This window comes from Pteropus alecto, unplaced genomic scaffold (assembly GCF_000325575.1).
Source record: "Pteropus alecto unplaced genomic scaffold, ASM32557v1 scaffold137, whole genome shotgun sequence".
NCBI lineage: Eukaryota > Metazoa > Chordata > Mammalia > Chiroptera > Pteropodidae > Pteropus > Pteropus alecto.
In genome coordinates, this window is record NW_006440135.1 from 86,227 (window position 1) to 104,702 (window position 18,476).

The 18,476-nt window shown below is 45.7% G+C and overlaps 1 pseudogene; it reads right to left on the bottom strand.

Annotated features, from left to right (window-relative positions):
- Positions 1–14,747: 14,747 nt before the first annotated feature.
- Positions 14,748–14,866, bottom strand: LOC112484113 (annotated as a pseudogene).
- Between the last annotated feature and the right edge of the window lie 3,610 nt (positions 14,867–18,476).

The following is an 18,476-nucleotide window of genomic DNA, read 5'->3' on the forward strand; positions in this document are numbered from 1 at the left end:
GGAGGGACCCCATGGTGGCCCTCCGGGAGGGCGCGTGTGCGGGGGGGTCTGCGGGCACAATGTGAGGACCCGGGAGGCCCGGTTGCCGGAGGCCAGGTCACATGACGACTGTGACTCTCACCCCCGGGAAGGAGGTGTGTGAACTGAGATGCACATCTGCAAAACAGCTGATAGGAAGGGGGAGGTTTCTGAGATCATTAGGATCCAAAACTTCAGGAAAAAACTTAGTGGTGAGTCCATAGCTAGGCCTGTCAGAGATGAAATACTAGACAAGGCTTTGGGCTGGGAAGCGTGTGAACTGAACTCGATTCCCCTCTCCCCTCCCAACTTTCTCTGTCTCTCTCTCAGTCTCTGTCTCCCCCCGCCCCCACCACCACCACCACCTCGTAATGCAGAAAAGCTCATCTGACGTTTTATGGAAGCTGCGAAAGGACAGGGACGTAGCCGAGAACGCCGGTTCATGGACCAGACGGCGAGGCGGAGCCCGAGGAGGATGGAGGGCGGGAGGCCCGGGGCTTGGGGACGGACAGACCAGCCAGTGCGGTAAGATCAGGGTGAAAAGTCATAGGAGGAGAAAGACATCGAAGACCGGAGAACCGCACGAACCCAAGCACCTAGCGTGTTTTAAGGGCCGTCACTTACTCGTGAGCCCGAAGCAGGGAGAACCTGCCAGGGAGGGGAGGGCAGAGTGGGTCCCTAACAGTGAACCAAGCGGGGCAGAGCAACCCCCTACCCCCACCCCTCCACCCAGTCCCGAGCAGCTGAGGGCTGGAGAGGACGAGGCTGCCCGCCTAAGCATTCCAGCCAGGAGGCCTTGTCTTAGGGCATCTGCCCGCCAAAGCCTCCTGGGCCACCAGCTTTGGCTCCAGTCCCTTGTGGCTGATGCCTTTGGACTTGTAGTTTAAAGTCAAGGGACAGCTTGCATCCCCTCCACTGCGATGGCCACCCGCGAAACGTACCCACTCGCCGATATCCAAGTGCCATTTTGGTTTCACTGAGAATGCGTGACCCGTGCCCTGCTCAGGCCCGCTGGGCTCTGCGCCTTTGCTGCAGCCAGCGAGCCTTGGCTCTGACCCAGACATAGGCAGCAGAGCTGTGGGAACCCTCTGGAATAAAAGGTCTCTTTCCCAGAGGCTCTAAACCAACATGGTCAAAGATCCTCAGGCCCCGGTCCTACTGAGAACCTCTGTCCCAAACGCAGGTAACACTGCTTCTCTGTGGGGTACACAGGGCTGTGCACAGAGGTCCGGGTGACCATAACGCCTGAGCGGGACACCATGCGCTAGCATGAGGGCCGGCAGGTTTACTCAAGTCCTACAGAAACCCAGAATAAAGAACCTGCCTCCCTCTACGCCAACAGCACCCCCGTCACCCCTGCGAACTGAAACGCCACTCCCCTGAGCTCCCGCCCTCAGAACTAATGCCTTCTCCCTCCAGGTCCCAGAGAAGGGCTACCTTTTCTAGACTGTGACACAAAACAGCTGTCCCAAAACGCCAGCTCCTCTGCATGAGAGCCACTCGAGGCTGAGTACTTCCAATGATCACTGCGGCATGTTACATTCTCCCAAAGGAGAAAATAGCTAAATTGGTTCCCTGCCCAAGTGCTCTTGATGGATTTCTGAAACCACCCACTCTAAATTAAATCCTATGGCAACAGAGCCGACATTGCTTCACAGTGAATGGAAGGGGTCATCGCAAGAGCGAGGAAATCTCTCAGAAAAGTTTGAGAAGATAAAGTCAGTTTTCAAAAAATCCCCGATGGATACTTCGGGAGTCCAGGGCTGGAGAATGAACCTTGCGTCTTAATAGTCTCCAAGAATTGTAAAGGGTCTTCTCTATTTATTTCTAATTCTGCAGTCAGGTGAAGTCTTTTGCACCTACTTAGATTAAAACCTCTTACTTAATTCATTGCTTGTTTCCTGTTGGAATTAGTAGCATTTAGCACAGACCGTGTTACTATTGGTTTTCTGTTTCATCTTATTTGATCCCAATGTCAGCTCTGATCAAAGCCTGTTAATAATTGCTCTGCCAAATTTGCTCATTAAGAATTCCATCAAGTGTTAGGTCTAGCAAAGTCAGAGGATAATGCATCCAAATGAGAAGAGCGTTTCCGAATCAAAATCCATATTGAGAGGGAAAAATCTTTCATGTCTCATGATTCACGGCCCTGCTGGCAGATGCTGGGCTCTCCTGAAATGACACCCAGGAGCACTGAGCAAACAGGATGCTAAATATCAGTTCCAAATGGCCGAGGCCTCATCAAAGGAATATGTGACCATAAGAAGCGTCTGCCAAGTGGATGATAATGACCAGGAGCACGGTTACCCGTTCCACACCAGTCACACTGACCGGAAGTTCAGCTCCTTTCTGAGTCTGATTAGAAGTTTGCCTTTTGAATTTATGAGCAGATTTCATCTGTTTTCCCCCATGAAATTCTAGAAAGAATCCAGAGCTAGCTTTTAGGCAAATTTTCAAAACAAGAAACTGTATCCTGGTGCGTCGTGTGTTGACTTTCTTCCCCTGGCTCGCTCCACTCTCTCTGGCAAACCCTCCGTCGAGGCTCTGCTTGTACTGCAGCTCTGGTCCTGCTGATGAAAAATGCAACCTCCGGGGCTGGGAAACACTCAACGACAGTGAAATTTACTAAAAATCTCCAGTTCCTACCGTAACCTTTGGAAATCACGCACACGGCAATGGCCTTTGGTTAATTATAAGACGACAGAGCTGAAGGAGTAAAGGATTCAGGGAATCGAGAAACCGGGGGTTCGGGGGAGGGCAGCACAGCGTCCTCGGGAACCCTGGAATCTCGCCAAGGCGGTGGCCGCTGGGGCGAGGCCAGCCCTGACACTCAAACGTGACATTCCTTAGAAGCAGAAACATCAGTTCCAACAGTCAGCCTCCCATCTGAGACAACCAATGAGACGGAGCAGAAAGTAAGTTGCGTGTGATCTCATTCACAACGGATCAGGGGTTTCGGCCTCATGTTTTCATCGCTCAGAGGTGGGCGTGGTTCTGGGCAGCCTCTTTCCCAGGGGTGACGGCCATTCTGAATTCCTGCAAGATTATCACTGCAGTTCAAGAGAAGAAGGGCAGGGGCGGGGGAAAGACCTCAGCGTGTGGAGTATTTAACTTTGAACTTGAATCTGTAAGTTTAAATCTCCCAGACCTGGATCTGTACTATTTGAGTTTTCATCAAGCAGAAAGACTCTTTCAGCTTTTCTGTAACCCTCGTTTCCTCAGGAGAATCATAGTTGCTTAGGTTAATGTTAAATTCTCAACCGGAGGAAGATTAGAGTCGATCTTAACTGTGATTCATAATTTATCTGGCGTGTGCACTCGAGTTCGCGGGGTGGGGGGTGCTGGAAACACTCTGAATGTCATGCACATTGTGCGTGAACACTTTGTCTCCTCGTTTCTTTCTCTCTCTCCCCCACATCCGATATGACAAACTTTTGTTAGAGGGAGAGAATCAGATATAAATACATAGGAATATATAAGCGCGTCAGCATGAACCGTGAATTATTTCACGATGACGGAGGTTGCAATGGTGGCCGACTGCACCACTGGGAAGCTACGGCCAGGCTAAAGCGACAGCGTGCAGAGGAATCCGCAGATGTTTGACACATGCACAAATACTTTGCAGTTTAGAATCGGATATACGGTTTGATTTTTTACACGTTAAATATACTTTTATTTTTAATATCAGAATATCTTTAGAAGGGCGTGATTTTTTTTGTAGACGTATTTTTGCAACTGTCATTTTGAATGTCCCCGGGCCCCATCACAATGCTAATTGAGTAAAGTTTTCTCTCCTCGCTTAATTGCCTGTCGGAAGGGTACCTGGGTTTTAACACTAATGTTCAAGGCTTTTGACTTCCCGGGTCTTGATTGCTCTGTGTGCATCGATGAACCTGGGACACGATCGCTGCCGGTCATATCTTTTTGCCTTTTTATAACATTGGTTAATCAAGATAAATTGTACTTTTTGGCGAATCTCCTAACACTTGCTTTGGAAATGTTATTCATTCAAAAATAGGATTCTTTCATCTCCCACAAAATTAAGCAGACCATAAGCCTGAGGCTTCTGCTGGAAAACTCTCAGTGCTTTGTATTTATAATTTATTTAAAAAGACACGGTTGAGCCCGTGCCGAATGCAGTACTACGTGCCAGGACAGACACGGTCACATGGTCACTGCCCGTTCCTATCCTTCAGCTACCCGCACTACACCTGTTCCCCGTGCAGGATGTCCCACCCAACCCACCGTCATCTCTTTCAGTGAGGGATTTCCTGCTGCTTCCACCTAGGCTGAGAGCTCATTCAGAGACAGAAACACAGCCGTCTTCACTCTTCCTGGCCGTCGGCCTCGCAGGTCGGTGGGCCGCACTGCGGTGCTCTCCACCGTCTGGGCTCCAGGGCATGGCAGAAAGGAGGATTCGGATGAGGAGAGGAACACAGCTTCTGTCCTGCCTGCAAAATACCGATTTTACAACAGGAAGTGGCTGAGTCTAACAGAGGGAAAACTACTTGATCTGGCTTTCCACGTGTGTTGGAAGCAGAAGCAATCGCAACACAGCGGAAGAAGGGACAGTGTGGCTGCAGGCAGTGACCCCGCCTGGACCGGAAGGCCCTCTGCCGGCCACCGACTCGGGTGGCTGGGTCTGCTGCACGGTGCTCGTTCATGAAACCCTGTCCCAAGGACGCCCTCCTGGGGAGGAAGGGTCCTGTCGGTCCGTTGCCTGAGGCTCAGGAAGCTCCACGGGAGCCTGGTCGCTGCCACAGCCCCCTGCACATGGGGGACTGCATTCCAGGGGCGTTCGTTCCCTTGAGAGCACTTCCCTTATTGTTCACAGAAAGCTATCCAGCAAGCTGCTCCCCCAAAGAGAGGAGTCGGGGGTCCAGAGAGTATGGGACATCTGAACTCGTGGGCTGCCTCGCAGAAGTTGAAAGCCTGTTAGTCGATCCTGTCTTCTGACGAAAGTCATAACAGGTAACCTGTTATGCTTTAATGATTTTCCAAATGTGCTTCAGGTTTGGGGGGGCGGCGGTACTTATTAACGTCCTGGGGAAGAGGGATTGTATAGAAATGCTGTGGTTGCCGAGGCGGCCACTTCAAAGACAGCTGTCTCTCCGATAATCACACCCCAGACACAGGACAGGATAAAGAGCCAGGCCAGAGCCACACCGCACCCCACTCTGCTTGAGAGATCTCGGCTGATTTCTGTCACCGGCCATTTGAGCTGCTCATTTTTTCTCTTTCCGAGCTTTCATTCTTCTACTCTTATATTTTAAATTCACCAGTACAGACCGAGCCTGGGACACTCTTAGCTCCCGCCTTTGACCCCAATAAAAAGCGGAAGCCGAGGCCGGCTCTCCATCGCTCCACTCGTGACCTTGCTGTGTGGCCCCAGATGGGCCGTGTGATTTCCAGGACCTGTTAGTAAAAAAACCTTTTTTTTCCCCAAGATTTCTCACGGTCATTGCTGAGGGTGTCTTGCAAACAGAGAAAGAAGCACAAGGCCAGGCCAGCCACAGCGGGTCATCAACAGGCTGAGAGCAGCACATAACAGGGTTCACTGTGCCACCTCCCCGAGTACTTCACCCACGACCGAGGACCCGTGGCAGAAAAGATTCTCAGAATCAAGCACCCCAAACAGACACCTTTTTACCAAAATAAAATGGATTTTATTTCCCTCTCTGTTTAAACTGCTAAGAAGGTCAGAGTAATATTCCCAACCCGCCTTTAATAAACTGTTTCTGTGCTGACCTTACCTGGGGGCTTAATCCTGCTTTGACTTTTCCTAGTGTGCATTTTTATAAAAACAAACAAACAAACAAACAAACATACACCTTTTCCTTTAATCGACGCCTAATTTCCTTAGAAGTGATTTGCTAATGCACTGACAAAGGAAAGGAGAGAGAAAACAGACACTCAGGGAGGTACCCTGAGGGCCGACGGTGACCGGGGACAGTGACACGTGGAGCGATGTCCTTCCCCTCGCTCCTCTTCTGCAGCCACTCAGTTGGCCACGCCCATCCAGGTCCCCTCGGAGCAGAGAGGGCAGAGTCCCCAGGACCATTTTGGTGGGCGCAGAAGGCCACGCGGTGGAACACTCAAGAATTTCCAAACTGTCCTGTCGGGACCAGCTCTGGGGACACTCGCAGCACCGCTCTGCAAACCACAGAGTCTGGACGTTGTCGCCACGTGAACTGGGTTCGCCGCGATGTTTTGGAAATGAAAGACGTTAGAAACTTGCCGGGGAAGGTCAAACGGTTTTCAAAGAAATCAGCCAGCGGCGCATGGGCACCGGCGCGCCCGGACCGCAAGCGGCGCAGGACGCAGCGACGCGACATGCGCAGCCGATGTCCCCGCGCACGCGGAAAAGGCGAAGGGACGGAGCTCCTCGCTGAGCATCGTCTGGGGCGGTACAACGCGGACACCGACCTACGCATGGTCCCCAGGGGCTGCTCAAGTAAACAGGTGACGTCCGTGAAACGCGGCGGTCCGAAGGGGACTTCTGCCACGTTCGCGTTTCTGTTTGTGAGTTGTGAGCCACGTAGTGCGTCATCCAAACAAAAAGGAAATGTGAAGTCATGAGGCAGTGTCCCCCAAGAAGAAGAAAAAGGCGACCTACTTACGTGACGAAAGCCCGTTCACTCCGGCAGCACCGTACACGTAAAGCGTAGTTTACTTCAAAATATTTGAGATAGACTGGGAAATACTTTTTTGAAACAACATTTCCCACTGGATTAATCGAAATGTGAGTGGTAACTAGACCGAGATTTACAGGGTTGCAATCCCAACGCTTCTTTTCTATTGCATTTTCCTCTTTCTCGATATCAATTAAAAATACAGTTGGTAATACCTTTACCAACTATCTGGAGTGACTTCGAGCCAGAGGATCATTAAGGAGAGATATATGACCAGTCATAAGTTTAGAGTATTAAGTTATGTAAATACCAAAATTTATGGCATAACTATTGAGTGGAAAATTTAAGTTTCGGGCATAACTGTAATGACATTTGCAAAGTTTACAATGCCACTGGGAAGAATATAAAAATAAAAAAACATCTTACATATCTGTGAGGAAATACTGAAAATAAAAAAAAGAAATGACAAATATTAACAATTTGACCCTACATGTATCATTATGAAATGGCATTCAAATAATATCAAACCGTAATTAAACAGTTCTGAGAAAATTTAAGACAGGAGTTTTGAACAGTTGCTGCTAACCTTCATATATTGCATTTTCAGAATAATGAGGTTTTAAAGATTATTGGAATATCCGTGCTCTAAAAATAAATTAGGCGTGAAGAAACCTAAGCCTGTTATATTTAAATCCGGAGACAGCAGGGTAGTAATTTGCAGGAGGCATTAGTGTGATCATTTAATTACCCACGAAGAGAGAACAGAGCGAGGAAGCCAGGAGGAAGCCCCAGTATTAAAAATGGAGAAAGAGAAGCTTGCAAAGAAGATTCAGAAAGAGCATTCAGAGAAAAGAAAGCACGAGATCAGCCGAGTCTGCACGCGCCGCCCCCGCCCGCTCAAGAGAGGATAGAGATCAAGAGAGGATAGAGTCCTTGTCATCTGGATGCTCAGAGACAAAAGTGTTTTGGAACGAAAATTAGGTCATTTGAGTCCAGTTCTGCAGTGGGTTCAGGACAAATAAGTGGCCACATTCAGTGGCGTTTGACAGTGCAGTTGTTCTAGTGCCCTGGGCAAGCCCAGCTTCCTGCAGTAACGGGGCATGTGCTCCACTGTCAGGATCGAGGAGCGAATAATGAGAAGGAAAGGAGACAGTGCGTGTGGCTCTCAGCATCTGAAAACCGCAGAGAAGGCTTTGGGCGCTGGCGTTTTGCAGGGACGCTTTTCTGAGACGGGAAATGCGCGCGAATCCCCGGACAGGCCGGAGCGAGCAGACTGATGCAGAGCTGGGGCCCTGAACGCGGTGAGGTCCCCACCGGGGCAGGAGTGCGTGTCACAAGTCTAACGTGAGGGCGGTCCATGGTCCCACGCAGATCCGCTGTTTGGGCTCCAGCATATTCCACGGATTCCTTCTCTGAGCGGGAGGAAGGGATGATGACAGCAGGTGCCAGAAACAGCAGAATTAACGAGGCCCGGGCAGCTCCGCAGTTCGTGTGGGACGTTCTTGGAACGCCACGCGCTTCCTAGGTGAAGCTGACGAGCTGGTTCCCTGAAGCGGGTGTGATCGTGCATGAAGTGCAAAGCAGTGACCGGACCCCAGAGCAGTTCTGAGCGGGGCGCGGTGCACAGCGCTGTCTGCCAGCGCTCACGGTCTAGAGCGGGCGGGGCCGGCGCGTGCAGACTCGGCTGACCCGCACACGGGGCAGTGAAAACCACGGAGGGCGGAGGGTCCGATAGAGCGACAGCTGAATGGCCATCCATGCGGTGAAACCTGCGGTCCAGGTGGATGAAGAAGCGAAGCCGGGAGGAGGCCAGAGAAGGGACAGCGCCGAGGACTGGACATCTCCGTGAGGGCGGGAGAGGGGGCGGCGGTGGGAGTATGGAAGGCTCTGGTTCAGGAGCGAGCACCATAAAACTACACAGCTACGCGGGACGTGGTTTCCTGGGCTGAATCCTGGAACCAAAAAAGGGCATTCGCGGAAACACTGGCGAAGTCCAAATAAAGTCTGGATTTTAATGAGCAGTGACGCACCGATGTTACCTTCTTAGGTTTGGCAAATGTGGCGTGGTTCTCTGGGATGTTAACATTGCGGAAAACTGGGTGACAGGTATACTGGAACTCTCTGTACAATCTCGACAGCTTTTCTGTAAGTTTCAAACTATTCCAAAATAAAAAGCGTATTTACAAAACTTTTGTCAAACTGCCCAGTAAAACAAATAACTAAAAACACTGACATACGGGCACGTCCCAGCCTGGTCACATGATCTGGATCGTCCCTTGTTCCCACATTTGACCTTTCAGCAACTTGAGAGCGACCGCACTCCTCGGAAACAAGGCCCAGCGCCGAATGATTTCGTTCTCACCACTGGCTTCTGCGCCAAGTAACACTCCTCTAACGGTTCCGAACCCCAGGGGCAGCAGCAGCGGGGGGCTGTGGGAGACTCTCCTGTCCCTCGCTTCCTGAGTGCGGTCCACGCGCCTTGTGCATCGTGCTGATGTCGATTCGGAGCTGATCCCATGTGATCCGATGCGCTCCACGGAAATCACGGCTCCGTCACAAAAGGCACTGAAGCCTTTTATAGCATTCGCTGTCTGCAGTCACTGCTCTGGGGTAGACCAGACACTCCGCTGCAAAGACGCTCAAGCAGCCCCACCAGTCGGCTCTGGGGAGAGCAGTGGAGGTCCCTGGCCAGTGGAAGGTGGCTGCTCACGGCAAGGTCAGGGGGACACATGGAAGAGGAAGCTCCAGCCCGGGTCAAACCTTCAGATGACGTCGCCCGAGCCAGCATCTGACCAGGATTAATGGAAGACTCTGAGTCAGAATCACTGCGCCAAGCTGTTCCTGAATTCTTGACCAACAGAAACTTCAAGATATTGAATAATTATTGTTCTTTTAAGATGTGAATTTGGGGTGGTTTTGTTACACAGGAATAGGAAACTGACACAGATTTCGGTACAGACACGCAAAGTGCTGGGATAAACATTCTAAAACGCGCGATGGGCGGGGAGACCCGGGGTGGGCGGGAGCTGGAAGTCCCTGGAAGTCTCGATGAAATCCTGAGGCTTGAGGAGATGGCCAGCAGAGCCTGGCGGCCTGAGAAGGCGGTCGGCGCGGGTTCAGCGTAATGTAAGGAAGACAGAGAAAAGGGGTCCCATTTGTAAAGTGGCAGAAATTTAGCAATGTGCTCTCCTACATAAGATAGAAAACAAACAAACAAACAGTACTTAGGTAGCGCGATCCATCCAGAGAAGTTTCCAGGCACTGTGTTGACGGTGCTGCCTGGCTTCCTTCAGTGACCAAGAGCAGAATGTAAGACAAGAGAGGACGGTAATAGAAAAATAAACCTGTCAGAGGTAAAGGAACCAGGGCCTGTTGGGTTCAGATAGAAAACTCTTTCGCATCACTAGGCTCGCAGACAGTGCATGAGCTTAGGATAAAGGCCTCCGTGACCATAAGCATAGTTGTGTCAGTCCCCCTGGCCCCAAGTGGCATGAGGACAAGGCAGTCCAGCCCAGCCGGATGCCTGCACTCAGGGTGGACTGCATCACGGGAGAGGAACACTGGGCTTAGGAAACCCAGCTTTTGTGTGTGGAAGACAGAAAGCTTGCCTGTCCTTGGTCCGGAGGAAGACATTATCTTTATCTTACTGCATAATAAGCTTCAGAGGGAGACACCACATTTCAAGGCTATAAACCAAACTGTCCCTTCCTCTAGAGGAAGAAACTGTGTCTTCTGTGGATGCTCCTTACACAAACATCCTTGAAGACAGAGTCTGAAACAAGGGAAAGTCAGTGCCTCTGCTCGCAAAATGTACAGAAATATCAGAGACCCAGGAAGGATTGTCTCCCAGCAAAGCGTAAGTGCACCTGGCGTATGAGGCAGACACGGAGCATCGAGGGCAGAAGGTGCGCTATGGGAGCGAGAATCCAGCGCAATTCCAATGAGCTCTGCCTCCTGCTGCTTGTGCTATTATGTAGTTCTCTCCCACCTTCATTCAGGTGGTAAGATGTGCCTTCTAAGGCCAGGTTATAAAAGGCATTGCAGCTTCTGCTTCGGGCCTTTGCGAGTGAGCATCACGCCACGAGGACACTCGAGATGCCCGCACTGAGAGAAGCTGGTCTCCTGGCCAACATCCAGCCCCCACTTGCTGTCCTTGCAAGAAAGCCGCCTTGACATTGGACCCTCCACCCTATCTAAGCCATCAGGTGCCATCTGACTGCAACCTCCTTAGAGACCTGAACCTAAACCGTCCCATGGATAATTAATATGATGACGGTCAAGAAGAAGCTGGGCTGTGATTGTCAGCTAGGAGCAGAACTCATTGCTATGGCCCACATGTGGGACCTGGAGGCAGAGGTGCTATTAGACCTCCTCTGTTAAACTTTCTGCCTCCTGTGGGATTTTTACCCTGTAGTGACCACCAGGCCTACAGGAATTCACTATCCATAAGCCAGCTCACCTCATTCTTGGATCATTCCAGTAACTAGAAAGCCTTTCTTTTTTATTGAGTCAATATGTGATTCTCTATAATTATTGTGACTTGGTTCCAATGTTGTCAAAATCCACAAAAATAAATCTGAGTTTTCTAAACATTAAACTAAGTCAATCGCATTGTGCACGAGAGACTTCATCTCAAGAATGTATTGTTTTTGCCATGAATTAGGTTATATATCCATAATATCATTGGACTTTCTTGCTTTCTTTTATTACAGCAATAATTTTCTGGCATTGCATTTTCTGCTAACAAACTAAGATGCGTGAGACAATTCCAATAAATTCAGGTGGTCTAGTTTATCCAATTTGAATCTACATAGCATACATTTTGCTAAGTAATGATAGTCTCTTAAATCTAGAAGAACCGTGTGCTTATAGAACTTGGGGAAGCAGGTCTACCTTCGGCCAAGTTTTTCTGTTTCCTTGGTGTACTTAGAAGAAGTCACTTTAATAGTTCAGATGTTTTACTGCACATGTTAGAGCCTCAAAGAAATCCAGTGAAGCGTTTGAGTGTGTGGTTTGCTTCCTACCAGAATCAAGCCCATCGCTCTCTGGCTTGTTTTTGATTACGAATCAAACCCCCTCAGAGGGCGACACTGGGCACAGCATTCGCACTGTGGCTCAGTGAGCAGTCCTGGCAATAAATGTGACTCTTAAAGGCGATGACAGCGACGTTTAATTGAATTAGAATCACGCACGTGATTTCCATCGATAATTAGTATGTTGCTGGGTCAATAAGGTAGCTGGATTGTGATCAATATTACATCATAAGAAAGTAATTGCTTAGTAATTTCAATACCATTTAAAAAAAAAAAAAACCTGAAATGGATTACGATCTTTTATTTCCCTAAGGAGCCACGTCAGCATCTTGCCAAAGGGATGAAGTTGTACTTGGAAATGAATGCTTCGTGCTTCGCTCAGGACCACAGAGAAAATTAATAAAACTGAGAGTACAACCGTCATCTTCTGGAATGTGGTCAGGTGCTCAGGCAACAGAGTCACACTTTTCCAGTGATAGTCCTGATTCTGTCAGGCTCAGGAGGGGCAGGGGAACAATCCAGGCAGAGAGCAGGTATGAAGGTACCGGGAGATGGAGAGTGATGCTGGACTTTCAGGAAGTAGAAGGTACGGGGACACCTGGGGGGAAGTGAGTAAATCATCGAGTGGTGAGAGATGAAGCAGAAGCAGTAGATAAATGTCACCGAGAAGGCCAAGTACATGATGTAAATGATTTAGAGTTTTATTTCCGGAAGAAGCTACTCCATAGAAATAAGAGAATGATCAGATTGATTGTTTGTTTGTTGTTTTGCTTTTAAAATGTTGTTTTAGTTGCCGTATGAAATATAACTTCGAGAGGAGCCAGCCTGGAAACAGGAAGGACAGTTAGGTGAAAACTGCATTAATCCAGGTGAGAGCTGATGGCGGTCTGGGCCAGGGTGACAGCGGTGCAGGACAGGAACTGATGCATCCGGGAAGTAGGAAGCACAATGAATCGACAGGGCTGGTGAGAGCAAGCATCGGGCGGCATTCAGGCTGATTCTGAATCATCTGGCATTAGAATTTGGATGGACGATGAAGCCATTTATCTTTCCCGCTTGAATACCTGGCGTGAATGTATTTGTTTAGTTGTCATTTGCGTTAATCAGTGAGGCAGAGATAGGTTTCATTCTAATAAGCACTATCAACCTGGCCCCTTTTAACCACGTCGCCATTTCACCCCATTCTTTCCAGAGAGTACACAAAAAGTTATTCAGGAATTTGCAGTTTAATGCCGTTATTAAATCTCACCTGGTGGGAGTAAATATCCCCTACATTTAGATACGTTTACGTTCATTACCATTCCTCGTCTTCTTCTGCCCAATCGCAGTGAGCTTCTGAGGAACAGCAAGGTGTGTGCGGTGTGACCTGCATCTTCTCACTTCTCACGGAGCAGAGATGGATTGTGGGAGGCGAAGGAGTGTGCTTGTATGACTGTATCTGTACCCAGGTGGGCACAGGAGGTGAGTCTGCATCGCCCTTCAATTAATCAATATTGTTTCTGACTGTGGAACTAATAAGATCATAAAACGATTTGTTTCCACACGGTCTGCTGGCTTCACGTGAGGGCTGTATGATGACCGCACCCCACCTAGGTGTACACGATCCCCTCTCGGCTTTCATTTTATCCTTTTGGACTCAAAAATGTGGTGCACACAGGATGGGAGCCATGGTTTATTTTCCTAGCCCCCACAGCAGTGCCTAGCCCTGCCCTCCTAGATGAGTCTGTTAATGCCTCTGTCACAACCACAATTAATATCCAAACAAAGACTATTTTTGTCAACATCAAGAGTACTTAACGAGAGATAGATGGACAGACAGACAGACAGACACACACACACAGAATCAATATGTACACATTTTAATTTTCCAAATTCTATTTTATGGTTAATAAATTTGGAATCGTAAACAACTTTAATTGACTCTTTTCTGTAGACCATCATACTTTTAATTGAGAAAATGCTATTTCTCTAAGTGCTTTAGTACCAGCTAACCTGAAAGGAAAATCTGTTAAATGAAGGATATTCTCAACAACAAAGTACTTCATAGTGAAATGGGTAAGCGTTCCCACGAACTGAGTCATCAGTTCTCCAGAGTACTAGCCCTTGTCTGCATGATCCTTTTGAAAGTTTTGTCAAATCTCAATGCTAAAAATTTACAGGTATTTTAATATCGTGCTGTTGTGGCACTGAGTATCAATTAAAAATGGGAGCTCTATCAAAAGGCTCTTCCCACAAAGTGAGATTTTCTAAAGTGCAATTATAAATTTAAACATTAAGCTGTGTATACTTGAATTCTTATCGTATGTTTTAGTTTCTCCTTTGCTTTTGTAGGAATAAATGTTTTGTTTTGTTTTGGGGTTTTTTTGCATGCAATCCTTATTTTTACTAACCAGAAATCATTTAAAGGTTTAAAAGCTGATTTTTAGTCCACCGTTTATTTTATATTTGACTAAATATATCCAATATTTAACAAAATCAAAACCTAGAGGACTTTTTTTATGTAAAAAAATGTTTGATGTCACTGTAAGACATATGATTTATTTACATAGTTAAATGACAGCCAAGGAACGAGCTGGATGTACAACTTGGCACAAGTTTGGCTCGACCATCTCAATTTATTTTCATACAGCCATTAATGACACTTCTTTTAAAATGAAAAATCCAAGATAAATGCCAAGCTGGACAAATTGATTGGACAAGAGGGAAAATGAGGCAGAAGGGATGAAAGGCCACTCTGTTTCGACTTGAGAAGATGCCACCACATGTGGCCACTGCTGCCTCTCAGATATGAAACAACCTAACTTATTAGCGAAACAGAAGTCCTCACTTCCTTCTTCCTGGGCCAAACTACAGAACGTGGATTAGACTAATCTCAGTAGGCTCTCCCTAAAATCTGTAAGACAATGCGAAGTTGCTTCTTCCTAAAATCGATAAGATAATGTGACGTCGCTTTATTCCTTTTTAATTTTTTAATTTATTTATATATTTTTTTCAGGAAAGGCAACCCTTAGTTGACCTCACAGATTGCAAGGACCTTGTCAGCTTACAATCCTTTATTTGTTTACACCTACAGCACCAGGTCTTCCTAGGTGGTCTCCCATCCAAGTACTAACCAGGTCAGACCCTACTTAGCTTCCGAAATCAGACAGAATCAGGCTTGTTCAGGGTGGCATGGCCGTAGACGCTTTTCTCCTTTTAATCATCTCAAATTCTTTCAGAAAATCATGAGAATGAAGAGACCCTTACACGTTATAAAAGAATCTACTATCGTTGAAAACAAATCTAACGTAGCCCATCCATGGTTTCTAGTAAAGTACCTCAGAAAAGTGCTTCTGCCTTTGGAATTGGCAAAATAATACCAATTTTTCACAATTTCTTCCAAAAAATACAAGCAGAAAGAACACTTCCTAACTCACGAAGTGTGGCCTTCCTCCGACAACAAAACTGGGTAAAAACATGGTGAGAAAAGAAAACCACGGGGCAATATCTCTCATGAATTTAGACAAAATGTCAAAAAATGTTAGCAAATTTTATCCAACACCACTAAAAAGTATTGTACATCACGATCAAGTGAGATTTTTACCCCCAGGTATGCAAGGCTGGTTCAACGTGCAAAAATCAGTGTAATTCACCATATATAAAAAATAAAAATCATATGACCTTATCAGCTGATAAAGACAAAGTGTATAACAAAATCCAATACCAACATGTGGTAAAAACACTCAGTAAATTTGGACTAAGGAGGAATTTCCTCAATTAGTTAAAGAAAGACAAAAAAAAAAATCTAGGTAACATTATGCTTAACGATAAGAAACTGAAAATTTCCTCGTAAAACTGGGAACGAGGCACTGTCCTCTGTTACTACTTCTATTCACTATCATGCTGGAAGTCTCACTAGAGGAATAAGACAAAAAACAAAAAACAACAAATAAAAGGCATATAGACTGGAAAGGAAGAAATTACTGTCTTTATTTAAAGATGACATGATCATCTATGTTAAAAATCCCCAATAATCTACCAAAAAAAAAACCCCTAAAAACTAAACCCCTAATAACTGAGCGTAGCAAGGTCACAAGATATAAATCCAATATACAAAAGCCAACTGATTTCCAGCAATTAATAATTAAAATTTAAAACTTTCAAAAAAGCAATACCACTTACAAGTTTGCCAAAAAAAACCTAAGATATAATTCTAACAAAATATGTACAGAATCTATACATTGAGAACTATGAAAACACCAAAAAAAATCAAAGAAGATCTAAATAAATGGAGATATATTTTGAGTTCAAAGGCGAGAATATTTGATATTGTGAAGATGTCAGTTTTTTCCAACTTTACAGATTCAATGTAATCTCAAACTCCCCTTGAGCTTTTTTGTACATATTGAAAAACTGATTCTAAACTTTACATGGAAGAATAAAAGACCCAGAATAGCCAAAGGATGCTGGAGAACTCACACGATCCAACTGCAAGACCTAGTGTAAACCTACAATAGTCAAGGTAGCATGGGAGCGTAAAGAATCAACACATATCAAAGGAATAGATGAGCGGTCCTGGATATCGAACCACACAAATATAGTCCACTGCTCCTTCACAAGGATGCAAAAGCAATTTAATGGAGAAAAGAGAATCTTTTAAACACATATATGCAAATGAATAAGCAAATGAACAAAAAAGAACTAGACATCGATCTTATACCCCCCAAAAATTAACTCAAAATGTGTCAAAGAACCAAAAATAAGATACGAAGGTATAAAATTTCTAGAAGAAAATATAGGATAAAATCCTGGCCACCTCAGTTTTGTGGATGAGCTTTTGGATATAACAAAGGACCAATCATGAAAGGTAAATTTGCTAAGTTGGTAGTTACTAAAGTTGAAAACTTCTGCTTAGTGAAAATTACTGTTAGGAAAATAAAATAGCTAGCCACAGACTGTGAGAAAATATTTGTAAAACTCATATTTGAGAAAAAGGCCTGTGCCCCAAATATACCAAAAAAAAAAAAAAATCCTCTTTAAGTTCAACAAGAAAATAAAAGACCCAATTAAACATAGCAAAAATATGAACAGACACCATACCGAAGGAGGTATACTGACGTTAGTTGTAAGAAAAGATGTTCGACATCATTCGTCATTAGTAAAATGCAAGTTAAAACAATAGTAAGGTAGGACTACACACATATTATAATGGCTAAAGTTTTTTAAAAAAATTACGATATTAATTATTGGGCAAAAATGAAGAGAAACAGAAAATCTCATTAACAGCTAATCAGAATGCAACATGGTACCACCGCTTTAGAAGACAGTGTGGTAGTTTTTTTTTACAAAACTAAGCATAGTCATGCCGCGTGATCTAGCTGTTATGCTGGTAGGTGTTTACCAATAGATTTGAAATGTACACTGTGACAAAAGAATCTACCGTGTACAAATATGCAGTACAGCCTCACTGATGGCGGTGAGGGTAGAAGGCGCTGACCCCTGTAACGCTGGGAATTCGTGGGGTCCACTAGAGTAAACAAAGGCAAAGGGAATGCACACGAGCCCTGAACTCTAGTTGATAAGATTGCTCCCTATAGGTTAAAAATTGTGTGACCATTATACACATGTACTGTAATTGAACGACTCGTGTTAAACAGGTAAATAAATGGCAGATGGTGGCAGCCAGGTTTCTAACTGTCCGAGTAGAAGGTCACAGCCAACGGGCGAAGGTATGAGAGATCCACACGGTAGTGGATTAGAGCTGGAGGCATTTGTATGACGCGTGTCCAGATTTTATATATAAATAAATACTTAATTATTGGGCAAAAATGAAGAGAAACAGAAAATCTCATTAACAGCTGGGCAGAATGTAACATGGTACCACCGCTTTAGAAGACAGTGTGGTAGTTTTTTTACAAAACTAAGCATAGTCATGCCGCGTGATCTAGCTGTTATGCTGGTAGGTGTTTACCAATAGATTTGAAAGTTTATGTTCATACCAAACAACCCCATCAATATTTATATTAGCTTTATTCGTCATTGTCTCTAATTAGAAGGAACAAAGATACCCTTCACCAGATGAAAGGATAAACAAAATTATGGTACAGCCAAGCAAGAGAATAATATCCAGGGATGAAAAAGACAAGTTTCCAATTCATGCAGTGATGTGGATGCATCTTAATGCATATTGTAAATTAAAAAAAAAAAAAAACTAATTTGAAAGAAATATATACTATGTAATTCCACTTATGTGACATTCTGCAAAAAGCAAAACTCTATATAGAGATGTTAAACAGATCAGTGGTTGCCAGGAGTTTGGGGCTGGGGAAGGGTTGGTTAGGTAAAGCCCAAGGGGTTTTTAATACTGTGAAACATTTTTATATTGTATTTTAATGCTGGATACATGACACTGTGCATCTGTCTGTACCTGTCGAACTTAATAATACAGGGTAAACCTTAATGTATGTAAATTTTAAAAAACTACCTTAGGAGGTCAGGGGACCCCAGGCTGGAATGTAGACTGTGACAAAAGAATCTACCGTGTACAAATATGCAGTACAACCTCACTGATGGCGGTGAGGGTAGAAGGCGCTGACCCCTGTAACGCTGGGAATTCGTGGGGTCCACTAGAGTAAACAAAGGCAAAGGGAATGCACACGAGCCCTGAACTCTAGTTGATAAGATTGCTCCCTATAGGTTAAAAATTGTGTGACCATTATACACATGTACTGTAATTGAACGACTCGTGTTAAACAGGTAAATAAATGGCAGATGGTGGCAGCCAGGTTTCTAACTGTCCGAGTAGAAGGTCACA